This window comes from Aythya fuligula, chromosome 1 (genome assembly GCF_009819795.1).
Source record: "Aythya fuligula isolate bAytFul2 chromosome 1, bAytFul2.pri, whole genome shotgun sequence".
Taxonomy (NCBI): Eukaryota; Metazoa; Chordata; class Aves; order Anseriformes; family Anatidae; genus Aythya; species Aythya fuligula.
The window spans coordinates 14,769,475-14,784,990 of NC_045559.1; positions in this window are offsets into that span (position 1 = coordinate 14,769,475).

The window sequence follows — 15,516 nt, forward strand, 5'->3', positions numbered from 1 at the left end:
GAGTTTCAGTCGTACAAAAAACACTCCAAGATAAAGCAGGTGGGAGGAGGTCACACTGCCTGCAGAACGGGTAAAGGAAAGTCCAAAGCAGCATAGCCAAGGGTTAATTAAATGGGACCCTTACCATTAGTGAGGTTGCTGCCAAAGCATGGGTAAAAGTTATCTGTACTTTTTTATGAAATAACTCATATCACCTGTTTAAGTTGTCTCATTATAAATGATTATTTATCACCTGTTTACACAGCAATAACTTTTTCTTAGGAAGGCAGTCTGCCTTTGAGTGAGCAGATAAAACTGTTTGGTTTGAGCAATCATAAATCACCCTTCCACCGTCCTTCTTTCTCCTGTTACACAGCGATCCTAACGCTGTCCTCTTTGTTATGAATAGATATTTGCTGGCTACTGCCGGTGCCAGAGAAATCAGAGAGATTATAAAATGCACTGTAAATTACAAAGCCTGTCCCTCAGCCATAAAAGGACAATAATCTATTCATGGTAACATCAGCATAAAGTGGCTTTCAGGAGATTCTTTTACATATTCCTCATAATATTTACACATGGAGCACAGACAAGTATTAAACAGACCTCGCTTCAGCGGCGCGAGCATGCTGAGCTCGCGGTGAGCACCAGCCGAGTCCCGCTGCAGGGCTGGGAGAGGTGCAGGGAGCTCGGCTGAGCCGGGGCAGTGGTGGGAGCCAGAGAGCTTGGGGGTTTTGTACCTCCAAATGGAGCAACTGGCCAAGAGCTTTATCCCCTCTGCTTCAGCTGTGGAAGCCGGGTTGGCAAATCGGGGAGCCCTTTTTGGGGAGTGGGACCTGGCACCTCTCTGCAGCTGGGAGCAGACCGACCCCCATCAGCCATACAGCTTCAGAGCAGCAAGAAAGGCAGAGCATGGGGCAAGATTTAAATTCTTCTCCTTTCTTCTTCTTTAATTTCTTCTTTTCTGAGCACCGCATTTAGACTAAAAGGTATATTCCTTGCCCCAGAGCACAATGAGCTCAGCAAATGAGTCTGTGGTCCTTGCCAGTAATTGTTGCTCAGAGGGGGACACCGAGCCTCTGGAAACACACGTGCCACCTGTGGCTGCTGCTTATTGCCCATAGTTTGCTAACTGTGCTGCTTCAGCCACCTTGTGCCCATTGGGCTTGGCATGAAAGCTGGGAGGAAGTCCTGTGCCTTGTCCAGGGTGGCTGGATGTAGAGTCACAGCCTCATGAAATGGTTTGGGTTGGAAGGGACCTTTAAAGTTCAGCTAGTTTCAACATCTCTGCCATGGGCAGGGACACTTTGGGATGACCACGTGTTAGGTCATCCCAAATAATTCAGTCATCTTCAAAAGATGAGGCCTTGTTAAGCAAATTTAACTAGTTCCCCTGGTCTTTACATGTCGCACCAGACTCAGGCCATGGAATCACTCTTTTCCTCTCTTGTTTCCAGCCCCATTAACTCATTCTTGTGACAGATGGAGGAATTTTATTAAAAGCCATGGCCTGAACTGAGCACCAGGTAGATGTGAATCTGCCTACCTTCCCAGAGAGGAGAGCAGCCGGGCAGGTGACACACACCAGTCCCTGTTGGAGGGACTTTGTGCCTTGTACAAAATCTGGTGGGCAGAGGACTGCCAGCCCAGGGCTTAGGGAGTCACCAGGGAGCAGTGGGATTGAATTCCCACTGCCAGGAGTGAAATGTGGCCTCTCCGCATGTGGTCTGTGCTCCCCCTCACTCCTGTGGGGCACGGCACAGCTCCGGCTCCTGCAGCATCAACTGGAGGGAAAGTTCTCTACTTTGCTCCTCGAGCATTCCTCGCAAAGACCTGGAATCAGATATTTTTCTTCTAATTGGATGCAGAGAATTTTGTTTCTGTTCTTGTTCTTTCATCAGAACGACAACAACAAAGAATGGTGGGAAAGTAATTTTTGTTTAGAACCACCATGTTTGTTTTGTTTTGTTTTGTTTTGTTTTATCTATTAATTTTGGCTGCTGACCCATAAATCAGTTCTTCCTATAGGTTCTATGTGCTCCTGAGGGCTATGTATCAGCACCCACCCATCACCTGGATAAATAAGATCAACCGGCTGATTTAATCAAGCTGACAGAAACAGGCACGTTCAGATATGAAGGGAAAAGGCTTTGTGTGAAGATGAATTACCAAACTTTTTCTGCTGCTCGTTTTCCAGTGCAACCCCCTGACCCAACTGTTATTCTGGCTCATGTGTCCACGCTCCCCCTGGCCCACCCTCCCAGCCTCTCACCAACCAGTCTTTCCGTGGGTTTCTTTCCTTGTCCCCCAGAGCCCAGGGCATTTTAATTGCCTGCCCAGCTCCACCTCCTCTCTGCTCACTACTTGCTCTCCCTCCTCCCCCCATCTCCAGGCTTCTCAAAATCTCAAGGCTTCTGCTCCCAGTATTTTGATTTCCTTTTCTTCCCCCAACCAGCTTCTCACTCCCTGGTGCATTGAAGTGGCCCCTCCACCTCTTTCTCTAGAACAAGAGTTGCTTTTCCATTTTTCTCTACCTCTCCCTTGCCTTCAACAGCCAGGTGTATCCTTTGCCTATTGACATTTTCTTCCTGTTATCCCTTTTGTTTTGTTCAGGGTTATACTCTATGGAGGTGTTATCCTGCTTTCCTTTTATACCTCTTTATCTAAATCTCTTTTCCCAGTTATAATCACATCTTCATCAATAGCTGTGAATGACTGGCCAGACTCATGTCTTCCCCTCATTTTCTTCTCCTACAGGGTCTCCTGATATCTCAAAACTAAATGAATATTCTTCTCTCTGGCTATTAAAATCCAGCAAATTCTCCATCATTCCAGCTCTTAACCTGGAGCTTACTCCTGGCTCCTCCACTGTCCTCTCTGATCAAGTAAAGTCCATCCCATGATTGCACTAATGCTTCTGTAAATTCCTGGTAATTATCCCATTTACTCATCCTTATTGCTCGGGCAGAGTTTCTTTCAGAAACACTATCCTCCTTCCTGACTCCTGTCTCTGACCACAGCTCTTCCCACTCGAAATCCTGTCCTGGATTTATCTTCCATGTCATGACCATAGCTCCTGCCCTCCTCTGCAGAGCATCACTGGGTTCACTACACTCACTGCATCGGCCCAAGTGCTCAGCCCTGACAGAGCTGTGCTCCGGGGACCGAGCATCCCTTTTCTGCATCATAGGGCTTTTGTAGACAGTCAAGAATAAACACAGTGAAAATTGTGTTTATAGTTGCAGAGAGGGATGAATAGTTACATTTCTCTTTTATCATACTACCTTCTCTTCTGTATGTAAATTCAGATAAATGGGGTTTATGCGATCCCTAATTAACACCAGGGTCAAATTTTTGCCGCTTTCACAGGAGGAATTTTACTGCAAGATAAATCCTCAGATATCAGAAAGGGAGTGTTAGTTTATATCTCACATCCTTTCATAAACACGGTTTTCACGCTGCTTCCTCAAGGTCTCCCAAGGCAGGATACAATACACAGGCTCTGTAACGCTGGCTGCTGCAAAGAGGAGTTTGGTGGCTCTTGACCTTGGCATCAGCGTGCAGCTGAAAATGCCAGGTGTGGGCAGCAGTACCTCAGCCACTTCATGGGGAGCTTCTTCCCAAGCCGTGAAGATGCTCCAGCCTCATCCCACGTCCTAGGGGACCACGGGTCAGGGTGCGATGGAAGGGCTGTGGCATTGGCTCCCAAGGGCAACAGGGGAAGCTGGGGACAAATCCTCCTCAGCTGGCTTGGAGACTTTCAGCAAGAAGACAAGAGGGATTGGGGATAACTTGGGAATTAAATATAGAAAATATTTTCTAATCTGGAAATACCAGAGCAGAGAGACTGTTGTGTTTTTTGTTTTTTGTTTTTTATTATCTTCCACTAGTAAATACATTCACCCAGATATGACATCGCTCTAACAATCTATCTGCCACCTCTGAGAGCCTCAAAAAAATAGTGGTAATTAAAAATATATTTGAACTATACCTTTGCAATTTATAGCCGAAGTGCTTTTGAAATGCAGAGTGAATAACATTAACTGCTGATTTCCCTGCAGGGGAAAGGTCTCTTCATCAAGGGACGGGCAGCACACTTGATGTCTCAGATTTCTCTTTTTAAAATGCCCAGTTGGGAAATTTGACCAGATTGCTTCATAAAACCAAAATAGTTCACCTACTTCAGGTAGAATTAATCTAAGCATGTACTCGAGCATGAGAATAAAATTTAATTTGGAACAAATATATCTCTCTAACCTTTACAGTAATTAGAAAGAATGAAAATATACGGTAATTAATCTGAATAGTTTAGCTTGCAAAATCAGTATCATTATGTATCAAAATCTAAAAAACAGTATCATTTTGAAAGCGTAGACTCACAGAAATATCTACTATCCTCTTGACACTGGATGCCTCCTCTGTCCACTGCAGTTGTCTGAAGACTCTCCCTGTGGCTTGCCTGCACCTCCTTAACCAGGTTGTTAGTGCCTGTACCTGATCTCTGGAACGACAGCTCGGTGCTCCTCCAGGGACCTCTTACAAACCTTGAGGTCTTGATACCTCCCATAATTCTCAATTTCCCAGGCTCTCTTTATGCTGTTTTTTTACCACTTCAGCGCAGGAAATGAAGCTTGCTGAAGTCCTGCGTGTAGGAAACACTGCTGAGTGACACAACAAAGCGAAAGCAACGCAAGGCACTTAAGTCAGCCTCTTGGGGTTTAAGTTACCTTTTACTGCTGACATTAAACAAACAAACAAAAAAGGCAAAAATAATCAGTCATGCAAATGTGATCTGGAATGTAATGCAAGCCCTATCTCAAATTTTATGCATTTAAAGTAGGAGCAGAGACCCCGTTCCCCTGCAATAAGAAGTCATGTTTGCAAGACTCCCAGGAACATCTGTCTTGTAGTGCAGTAGACACCAGAGCCCACAAAACATTGCAGACACCCAATGGCAAACAGACACCCCAGAGCTGAAAAACCAAAAGCCACAGCCTTAATGAGGCAGAGGAAGTGAGCACAAAGAGGAAAGGCATCACCAGCATCCCAGACCCCTGCGATGCCGAACAATGACGCCTTTGTTGAAAGTTGCTAGTTCAATCCTGCTCCCACTGAATTCAGAGGGATTTCATCACTGATTTCAGCAGGAGAAGAATGGGGTTCTGTGTGGGGCAGAACCAAAATTGTCCTCCTTCTTACCCAAGAACCATGGCTGTGCTGTGGTCAAGCTGAGAATTAGAAAATGAAGCCAATGAAATTCTTGCATGTTAGAGTCCAGGCTCTTACCTTGTGGTTATTGCTTCTAGTGTCAGGCAGTTTTCTTATGGAGCAAAGGCACAATATGCCATGCAAAAATAAAATAAAAATAAAATTCAGATCCTGAAAATTGTGCTCTTGATCCATTCATTAAGAATTTTAAACAAATATATATTAGAGTTGTCATATTTTTTAAGAGGTTGGAATTCACATACTCTACAGTTTTAAGAGTTATGCATGTCTTTTCCCCCACCTTTTTTAATGGAAATGTAGTCCCACATGATAAGAGAACTCATGGTGCTACAGCATGAACAAGTATTTCAAGGTTCAAGATAGCATTATTAGAGGCAGCACCATGATGACCACCTACAGACCTGCTGGCTGAGGTGCTCTGTGTTTCACAGAAAACACTGAACACCATGATTTCCTCAGAAAACTGGAGTTCCTCAGAAGACTTCCAGGAAAGTCTTCTCTCTCACTAGTCCCTTGCTACATTTTGCAGGTTTTTTTCATTATATCACACAATGCAGTTTGGGTTAGTGTGCTGAAATTAAAAAAATAATAATAATAAATAAAGAAAATCCAAAATGAATAAGAATTTCTCCCGGAATCAAAAGTAGATTCTACTTCCAAGAATTGCATGCATTTCCAGAAACGGAAAAAGAAAACTAGCAAATTGCTCCAAGGAGTCTTGTCCTCTGCACATCCAATGAAAGGAATCCAAATCTAAAAATACTTCATATTAGGGCCTAATTGGTTTGAGATATTTGTTGCCAAGAATTCTCAGACTCCGTGCATCCACTTTATTGTTCTTGGCACAATGGGCACTTCCACTCTTGCTATTGTTATTTGAGCAGTCTGAAACAAGAAGAAAAGTAATACCAAGTCTATCTCTATGTTAATTCTCTCCAGTAATGCTGTTGCCATAGCAAGGTTATACATGGATTTGAATGGGCACATGCAAATTGAAATTTATCAGCTTTTAAAGCCAGCTCAGCATGTTTACAAGTCCTGTATCTCCCTTCCAAATTCCTTGCAAACTTTGGGAATTTCACAATCTTGTTTTCTGTATATAAGAATGTTTCTCTGATTTTATAAGGAAAGAAGAAATTAATTCACTGTTTTCTAATAGAGAAAGAAGAATGACAATGACAATGCACAGCATCTTGTCAAATGCATAAACAATCCAAAACCCGATTTTCTTTCCCTGTTTATAGCATTCATTTCTTAACAACATGTTATTTTCAGATAGGAGATGTACAATAACTTGCAATTGAATTATATTTGATTAAGGGGGTGCTACAGTCACCACATATCAAATCTGTCTTTGTATACAGAGATATATGCACACATACACACACATATATATACCTGTCTCTCTTTATTCATCACCAGCTATTTGAGTCAAAACATTTCACACAAAACAAGGGCTCTACGATGTGCTTTGTTTGTGTGATGATATGTGAAAGACATGCTGAAGTTTTCTAGGCTTTGAGTATATGAAAAATGTCTACCTTTTCAAACATAATATAAAAAATAAATGAGATTTTATGCAATTCTGAATGCTTCATAATTAAACTATCAGAATATCAAAATATCAAATGGAAGAAGATACAGTGTTATATTTGAGATGATTGTGTATTTACAAAGTACAATTTTTACAGGCTCCTAATGTATTTTTAGACAGTATGGATTATTTCTGTTTCCCTTACCACAAAAGACTGTGAAAAGCTTGTGAACAAATATTTACTTAAAGGTGTTGAGATTTGTGCTCTCCAGTTCACAACAACAAGAAATTCATTCTTGTTCAACCTTGTGTCTGAGCCTCCCACTGCACAATGATTCATTTTCCCTCAGCTAAGAAAGCAGAAAAATTCTCCCACCAACAAAAACAAACATAAAATCCAAAGATAAATCCTATTTCTCTGGAACTTCAAGTCTGCAGAGAAACAGCACTGTGGATTAAAGGTGAGTGGGAGAGCTATGACTGGCCCCCTCTTCTCCAAGATTTATGGAGGATATAAGCACGGACACACCATAAATTAAACAAGGTGAATTTTCACTCCCAGTTTCTGTCATTTTTTTTTTTTTTCTTTTAGATTGGAAACTCTTTCCTCATTTTGCTAAGGGATTCCCAAGATGCAGATCACACAAGTGCCTGAATGCCAAATGCAATGCTGTCTCTTAGGATTCTCATCGCTGCAGCTTGCCTTTCACCACCCTGAGTGCGGGCAGGTATTTTAGTGTTGTGGTCCTTGTCCTGTTTGCTTGATGTTTTTTGTGCTTTGTTTTGGGCTTTGTTTTTTTTTTTTTTTTCCTCTCATTTTTTTCAGGTTATTGCATTCAAAAAAGATATTCTTGAGGGGCAGATTTGGCTCAGCCATACCTAGTAATGACTTCCCTGTAAGGCATTACATGGGCACGGGCCAGCAATCAAGGACACCTTATCTCTAGTGCTGAGGAATTCAGCCTCGGACACAGAGAGCTGATGTGCATCAGCAGGCAGCAAGGGTCACACCAGGATGATGGGCAAGGTCTGGGAATCAAGACAGAAGAGAACAATGGTGATCTTTGATGCCATGGGTGCATAAATCCCTCACATCTCTATGTTGTGTAAACTGGCTGAGAAGTGAACTTGAGTTCTTTAGTAATAAATTATGGAAAAACATTGTCATAGCCACAAACCCTTCCTCTTCACCTCCTTGCACTGTCCCCAGGTCCCAGAACTTGTGCAGTGATCCCAGCAGCTTCCTGTGTTAAGCTCAGAGAGACACTACAAGCACTCAGATCAGGTGAACTTCTCATGTCTCCTTCAAGGCAGTGCTATCTGTGGATGTCACACCGACCAGGGCAGCATATCTAGCATACAGTAATTTCCTCCGTGTCGTTTCTCTGGAGACACAAGGCAAAGCTGACAGAGGAAACCAAACTGCAACCTCAGCCAGCCAAAAGTTAGTTGAGAATTGCTACAGACACAGATGGGACCTGTCAGAGATGGGCTGCCTGCCATAAGCCCACACCTGCAAAAGGATGGTGCTCTATCATTCAATGATAAATCTTTTGTAGGATGGTCTTTAGTGCAGAAACACCCAGAAAACCTCCTGAACAAATACCAGTGCTGTCTCAGTTGGAAGCAGTCTGAAGAACTCAAGAGACATGCACACAAGCACCAAACCAAGAGGACAGGCCCCCAGGCTGCATTTGCTTTTCTGTTTCTGAACGTGGAAACAGGGCTCATCGGAACTGCATTCACACTGAGTGAAATGGAAAAGAACAAAACTGATATATGGTAAAGGACGGGATTATAGAAGAAACAGAGTAAGATCATTGCTTGATCACCCCAGCATAAACATGTTGGTCTTGGGTAATAAACAAGGGATCAGATTTAAGGTAAAAACAAAGTTGAATTTAAGGATTTACTCAGATTTAAGGTAAAAACAAGGGGCACTGGAGTTGGCAGCTTCAACAGCGAGAGGCTCTGGAGTGGCCACCATCGTGGAAAGGCTGAAATGTTGAAAAGGTCCCTTGTTGTTAAAGATATGTAGGTATGGCATTTAGAGTTGCACTTACTCTCAATAATTTTGCTTCCAATCTTGAAACCAGATCTCATGACCTCAGCTGATGCTGGAAGTGAGGTCAGGGTAGATGGAAAACACCACTTGTACTCCGGGTTAGGAAGCAATTTGTCCCATAAGCTGCACGTCCATGCTGGGAGACCCGGTGCTTGTGGCATGCTGTGGGGTGCCTCGTGTCATCCTGCCAGGACTGGGGTGGGAACAGGTCTGGCTGAGTTCAGAGGGAAAAACCCTTTGAGCTCCAGTCAGGGGCAAGCAGCAGCACAGCAGCAGAGAAGGAATGGGCAAATGCCTGGGATGTCCCAGGATTTCTAAGGACATCACAGAGATGGGCAAATGTTAATTTGCAGAGACCAAATTGTTCAAATTGAGTGTAAAAGCTTGATGGCTAAACTTAGTGTATCCGTAGCTCCCAGTAACTAATTTTGCAGCTTTAAAATGTTCTTTGTCTGTCGGTGTGCCTTGGTTTTCACTTTCATTTTTTTGTTAATATGTATTGACCTGAAATGGGAATTATCTCACTTCAGTGTTTTAAGGCACTTGGCTCTCCAGCAGTGCTCACGACCTCAGTGCATTCCCACAGCTCTCTCTAATTCCTCCCAATTATTAGAAACTCTGCCTAAGCAACAGGGCTCCAGTTTATTGTAGCAGTAGACTACAGGAGGCAAGAACTAAGATGTCCCTGGCAAGTCACACAGAAAAGATATAATCTCCTCATAATGCTGCTCTCAGGACATATTAGATGTTGGTTTGGGTCTTTTTGGTCTGTGACCTACAAACTGGCCATGACTTCCTCACAAGACACACTACACCCTGTGCTTTATGGCTGAAAGCCCTGTGGGAAACAAGTCCTGAGGCAACACATAGCTATTCTGTGAGAGGTGGAACAGCAAAAAGAACACAGGTTGGAGGAAAAAAAGAAAAAAAAAGAAAAAAAAAAAAAAAAAAAAAGTTGCTCTCCATTTCTGACTATTTTATTTCACAGTACAGGGAAACATCATTGTATCACAGAATTGTAGTCTTCATTTATTTGTTCTGCTGTTTAGTGCTTTTCCCTTGAGAATGTCTCTTAGGATCTGTCCCTAGAAAATGGTGAATTATTTTTATCTTCCAGCTAGACAAAATAATTCTGCAGAGGGAAAATGAGGATGGGCAAGTGACCAGTTAGGAGAGGGCAGGAGATGGTGGGGCTGGTCTGCCTCCAGGTACCAGCGTGGGGGAAGACTGGGTTACAGCAGGGCTGACAAGCTTGTAAGTGCCTGGCCATGGACCGTGGGCTGCAAAAGCAGCTGAGGGAGGACTGACCCGTGCAGGAATGCAAAGGATGCCGTAGCTTCCTAAGCAAACAAGAAATGCTACTTTATCCCCTCCCACTCCTTGAAAGGACAGAAATTAGACTAGCAGAAGATGGTTGCCACTAGTAACAAGGTGTTTTAACATGCCAGTGGTTTTTTGATAGCGGTGAGAGCTCATAAGCAGAGTTTTATGGGGGCATATATTCTGCCTGGGACACAGCCATAGCCCTGCTATTGGTTCTGTGGGATTTTGAAAGTCAAAGGGAAAACTCCTGCCTTCATCCACTCTGTAGGGACTTTTCACATTCATCACCTCTTCCCCAGTTTTGCGCCCTTGCCATTCCAGTATGCCAAAATCTAAACTGATTTTCAAAAATCTCTTCACAGACATCCACATCAAAAAGCAGCCATGAGCTGAGGAGGTCTTTCAGCCCTTTCCAACAAGGCAACCTAGAGGGTACAGTCAGGTTTCCTGTCTTCATTTCTCAGTAGCTTCCCCTGAACTACTTTGCCCTGTTTGTGCCATTATGTGGTCTGCTAGATCCCATAACCACGCAGGGTCTGTTGATATACACCTGTACAATTTTAGATCCCTTTTTGCTGAAGTCATGGCATTCACTTTTCTTGATCTAAATATTCACTGAGAAATTTTGAAAAAAGAAAAAAAAAAAGAAAAAGAAAAAAAGAAAAAAAAAAATGAAAATGGCCCTTTGTATGGCAGAAAACATACTGAGGATGTTGCAGAAATTTTTAGTGGTTTCAGAAGATTTCCAGTAGCTGGTGTATATGCAGTACATGCCAGACGACTCTGTGCCAGGTCACCCTGCTCATTGCTCCAGATCATTGTATCTTCATTAGTCACTGGAGCACATTAGGTGTGCATTTGGCGTTGAGTTTCTGATTATGTCTCCTCCTAAAGGAAGCTGGTTCACAGACACCAAGGCTGCTTTGCATACCAAATCAACACATGGTAAATGGGAGTAGTCAGTGAGTTCACTTCAAAACCTTACTATAGCTTTGAAGGAAAACATTTCCGCAGACATAGCCTTAGGCACTTAATTCATGTGAAAATCTCTGAAAGCAAATGCCACGTTCACTGTAATATTAGGGAAGAGAAGCAGACGCTTTTCTAGACCTACTGAAGGAGATGCTATCCATTTAGATGTGTCTGAGCTGGATGGTGTGGATCCTCCTGACGGGTGTGAGGGAGGATAGTCAAAGCAAGCAAGTGCGTGGTCAAAGCGTGGGCAGATCGTGAGACAGGTGGAGGAATAGCAGCTCTTCTCACACAACACTCACGCTCAGCTGTGGTGTTAGTAACCACATCCACATGCTGCTTTCCTCCCGAGTAGGTCACTACTTGAGCAGCACTCGCTGCCTTTGGGCTGACTCTGCAGTCTGTACGGGCACACACAGCAAGCCCCAGGCCTCGTCAGGCCTAGCACACTCTCAGATGTTGTGATCTCCATGATCAGCCAGTCTTTTCTCTGGCTTTGCCTAACCGTTCATCAAACCTAGGCCTGAGTTTGTGTTCAAGCCCAGCACCTCCAGGCCTGTCTGGAGGGGTGGAAGCTTAAATACCTGCATTATGCTATTACAGGGATCCAAGCTTTCCTTCTTCTACACTAGACAAACATCAGCAGGACTGAATTGAATTGAAGTGAATTGAAGAGAAAAGAATTAGGTGATTCTATAAAATTATCCACCAGAAGATGTTCTGAAACTTAGGTCTTCCTGAGCACAGCCCAGATGACTTATGTCTAGACTGCAGCCACCAAGACGAGCAGAAAATGGATAGATAATATGACTGAACATGTCCTCAGGTTCAATCATGTCCTCAGATCCATGTTCAAACTGGCGATCAATAGTGTATTTGATGGGACTTCTGTGCACAAGAAGCCTAGCTCAAAGAATGGGATGTGCTCCAAGCTTTGTAAACCTACAGACTTCACGATACATTTCCACAAGCATTCCCAGCTTTCATGGGAGTACCAGAAGACTTCTTTGCTACCAACAGCCATCTTCACCTCCACACAGGTCTGAAGACCTGGGGAATCCTGGTCTGACCTAATATTGCAATTGTTAACAGTCACAACTAGAGATTTGTAACTTGAGGATCCCTTTGCTGCTTTCTCCTCTCCCTTTCCTATAGCCTTGTCCTCCACTAATTTAAAAACAAAACAAAACCTAGCACCCATTCTCAAACCACATAACCGTGCCAACAAACCTTCTAATACAGACGCTTTTATGCACAGAGCAACTCCTCTCTGCTCATGTAGCGCCATTCTGGGAAGCTGTCTAAATTTCATCTTCGTGGGCAGGGTTTGCCAGTTGTAGTTTTAACAGGAAACCCCTTTAAGTGGAAACAAGCTCTGATGTTATGGCTCCCATAGCAGCAAAAAGCTGCTTCCCTGCATGACTCTCTCATCTCCTGGGGTGCCTGCTGCCCAGACAGATTCCAGACAGCTGTCTCCAGCCTGCTGCTGCTGTTCACAGGCAGGCTCTGGCTCCCTCCCAAGCCTTGTCTTCTCTGACCCACGACTGCCAACTCTTCGGGATTTTATTGCCAGGATCATGGTATTTGATGTTTTTCTTACTGTCCCCATTCCTAGACTGAGAAAACTTATTTATCATTCAAAATTAAAATGAGATTCCGTTCTTGGAGGCAAAGAAAATCTTGAAAAGCATGAAATTTAGTGACTCACAAAAGTTGCAGGCGCATATATCATTTTAAAATCTTTCAATTTTTTTTTTTTAAGCCAATCTTGCGATGGTGAAAAGTGAGCAAAATGATTTACACATTAATTAGCAACACTGCTGACATGATATATTATTTCCTTGTCTAGTGCTCCTGATATTATACAGAATTCCAGTGAGGCAGAACAGAGCACTGCAATTCTGAAATGGTGGGTTTTTTACACTCTGTCCCCCAGAGAAAAACCTGCACAGCATGCAATGACCCAGGTTTCAGACTGCCTTCATCCAGAGGAGTGCCTTGAGTGAGTGGGGATGCTAAGCATCGGTAGGGTCCTCCCTGATCCCATGCTGATCCTATATCCTACCATGCATGTGAGAGGTGTGCCTAACATAAGGACCTCTTGCCCAGCCAGTTCCCATCTGACCAGCTCATCCGACCAGTGATTCATCTAGACAGGTACCTACAAAATCCTGGACTAGGCACTTGAATCAAGAAAGCAGTGGATAAAATCTCTGAAAATAAGTGAGTTCCCAGTGCTCAACTGGTACATTTTTTTTCTGCATTTATAAACACTGAAGTGTCAAAAATAACAAATAAAAATAAAGTAAGAAACAGCTAAGCAGCTTCCACCTTCATGTTACATTTTCTCTTTTGTCAAAAATTGAATTTTCTAAATATTTAATGAAAGGCGTTTTGCAAAAATAAAATATATGTTTTGATAAAAATGTCAACAAAATAAATCATGCAAAAAATTGGCTGCTTTGTGTTTTCCTTTTCCTTTAAATAGGACATTTTTCATGAAGTTAAACTTTGATTTTTCAAGATAATTGCAGGCAGCTCTCCAAAAACCTTGGGGTTTTGTCTCATTCATGTTGTTCCAAGTGGGACGTGATCACTGTGATTGGGATTTTTTTATTTTTTATTTTTTAATAGGAAGGATTCAGGAAGACTCTTACATACTTTGGAAATATGGAAGAGGAAGCTAGAAGTGAGGAAATGGACAATGACAAAAAATGCTAAGCCAATTCAGAAGAATAAAAACATCAGGGGATTATTAAAGACACCTGGTCTGGTGGAAAGCAGGATGAAACAGCTTCTGTTAGATACTGGACAATGAAGTGAAATTTATGTGCAGATCAAAGTAATTTATGCACATCTTTTACATAAAGGATCATTATTTATTGCTAATAAATGAGCACATTTGATGGATCTAATCAGCATTCAAATATTTAATGTATTTTAAGAGCAGCTAGGGTATAATCTGTAGCACAACTTATTGCTCTTTGGAACTTTGTCAAATTACAGAACTACACTGAAAGGGTGGAATTTGAGGCAAGGGCTGTAAAGTAGATGGAATGATTTCAAAAAACAGAATTTGTCCAAAATTTCATCCACTTTCTCTTCTAACACTTCCCACTTTTCCAGAAATAAGTATTAGGATATTTCTGTTCAGCAACATTAATGTGACCATCCATGAAAAGAGGAAAAAAAGCTCCAAATGGCATTTTTGTCACAATGTACAGATTCTACAACATAAAAGACTGGGACCTTATTTTTTCATTGTGGGTTTCAGCCCCAGATATTTTTCTCACACTCTTGCTTCTGATTATTTCCTCCTTTATTTCTTCTCTGTCTTTTTAAGAGTATATAGGATATCTTTGAAGGACTACTTTTCAAAACAACTTTAATCTGATGCTGTTGACCAGGTAACCTCTGTCAGGCCCTAAAACCTGAATTATTCTATGTTCTACCAGCACAACTTCCTGAGTGATGGATGCATCTTTGAGAAGAAAAAGAGTGGGGGCAGCACTTTAAAGATTTAAACTTTGGGTTCCTTAAAGGGATAAAAAGAAAAGCTGTCTAACCTTTGGTATAAGCTAAGGTACAAAGTACTGAGAATTTATATGAAAAAAAAATCACACCTGACATTTACAGCGACATCAAAAGCCGTTCAAAATCAGCACAGCATTATTTCTGTCCCTTCACAGGAAGAGGTACTCTCTGTTTCTTCCTGGAAAAAGTACTTAAGTGGAAGGTACTTTGTGTCTGAGCTCTTTGACCCTTCCTGCTGAAGGCCAGTCAACAGCAGCAGGAATGGCACTTCTGTCTTCTACCTAAGACAAAAATTGATTTTAAGATTTTCTTTCTGTCATTGCTTCCTCTGGAAAAGTAAAAGATAGATCAGATACTCATCCTTCTGAAGGAGCTAAAGTCCCCTCGCAGCCTCCCAAGATTGCAAGTGCTAAGTGGAGATTATACCACAATTTAACAGTGGACTCCGCATAAGGTAGAAGTCCACAGAAATCATGCTGGAAAAGGTTTTCTGAATGGGATAACCATTAGGAAATATCACAGAATCATCTAGGTTGGAAGAGACCTCCAAGATCACCTAGTCCAACCTCTGACCTAACACTAACCAGTCCTCCACTAAAACATATCACTAAGCTCTACATCTACATCTACATCCATATCCAAGGTAGTTTCCAGGTAGGATTGTTGTGCTCTTGAAACAGTTTTGCTGATTCTGTATAGCACACAAATGTGGGGCATATATTGAACACAATGGCATTGAACAAATAAAAATTAGAAAAGCATCTGCAAGAGAACTTCTTTGTTATGCGTGTGGATGTGTGTACGTATATACAAATTACAAGCTATCAAGTTATTATATATACTTTCTATAAAATTTAGTATTTGCCATACAGTTATGCTT